The sequence below is a fragment of the Pyxicephalus adspersus genome, unplaced genomic scaffold (assembly GCF_032062135.1).
Source record: "Pyxicephalus adspersus unplaced genomic scaffold, UCB_Pads_2.0 Sca1836, whole genome shotgun sequence".
Lineage (NCBI taxonomy): Eukaryota > Metazoa > Chordata > Amphibia > Anura > Pyxicephalidae > Pyxicephalus > Pyxicephalus adspersus.
Genome location: NW_027318843.1, coordinates 2801 through 3951, shown reverse-complemented (window position 1 = coordinate 3951; position 1151 = coordinate 2801). Strand labels below are relative to the sequence as shown.

Below are 1151 nucleotides of genomic sequence, written 5' to 3'. Positions count from 1 at the left end.
CGTCAAGCCACATTGTCAAGTGGAATATTTATCATTATTATGGTGTCATGATGCTGATACAGCATATATCAATCCAGCAGAGTTTCTGGCATATTATATTGTAGGATGGTATAAATGTTTTAGTATTTATAAATGACTTGTTATCCCTACTGAGAAGACATACACGCTAGTCCTGTGTGACCATGGCTAGATGCCAGCCAGTAGGACATTTTTTGGATTACACTAAGTGCATTGTGGTTAAAATTGGTAAGCCACAAAATTCCCTGTTAGTGTTACTCCCTAGCTGATGGGAAGTCAGCATTGAGGCAGTGGCATCACATTGGTCCAGGTATTAAGGAAGCAACACATGGAAAATGAGTCCATGTGTCTGTTCCCTTGCATGTTTAGCCCAATATAGTGATGCTGATGAGTTTTCTTCATAGGCAGGGTTGCTAGTGGTATGTGATCCTAATCATTCCTATTGAAAGTGAAATAAAAGTTTACTAGTCAGAGTGTCAGCACGGTCATACACGGCCTAACGGTTGTTGTGGATCATACATCCATTTCAAGAATTGTTTGTGAATGAGGATTCGATTGTGTATTATACTGGTGCCATAAAAAAATACCTCCATTAAACAAAATTGATTTGTATTAAAACATTTAACATTTACTGTCCTCTTTCTATTCTACAGCATTGGAGCTTCTCACAAGGAGAGCGCAGGTAACTACCATTACTAATCCTAATACTGAAATCCCGAAATGTAGCTTTAGGCTGTTTTTAATTTAGCATGTGAAGGACACAGCTATTGCAGTTGTCAGTAAGGGTACATTTTTTTTTTATAACCAAGAAATGACTTAGTGAACAAAATATGAAATGTAAAAAAGAATTCCATAGGCTTCATTCGTCAAGCCACATTGTCAAGTGGAATATTTATCATTATTATGGTGTCACGATACCGATACAGCATATATCAATTCAGCAGAGTTTCTGGCATATTATATTGTAGGATGTTATAAATGTTTTAGTATTTATAAATGACTTGTTATCCTTACTGAGAAGACATACACGCTAGTCCCGTGTGACCATGGCTAGATGCCAGCCAGTAGGACATTTTTTGGATTACACTAAGTGCATTGTGGTTAAAATTGGTAAGCCACAAAATTCCCTGTTA

At 36.9% G+C, this 1151-nt stretch overlaps 1 long non-coding RNA gene across 1 annotated transcript in view; it reads left to right on the top strand.

Annotated features, from left to right (window-relative positions):
• Window positions 1–275: 275 nt before the first annotated feature.
• The window catches only part of LOC140321279 (uncharacterized), a 2041-nt gene continuing 1165 nt past the window's right edge, over window positions 276–1151 (top strand). Inside the window, exon 1 of the long non-coding RNA XR_011918882.1 lies at window positions 276–700. This is a non-coding gene — a long non-coding RNA (uncharacterized lncRNA). The remainder of the gene's footprint in view (window positions 701–1151) is intronic.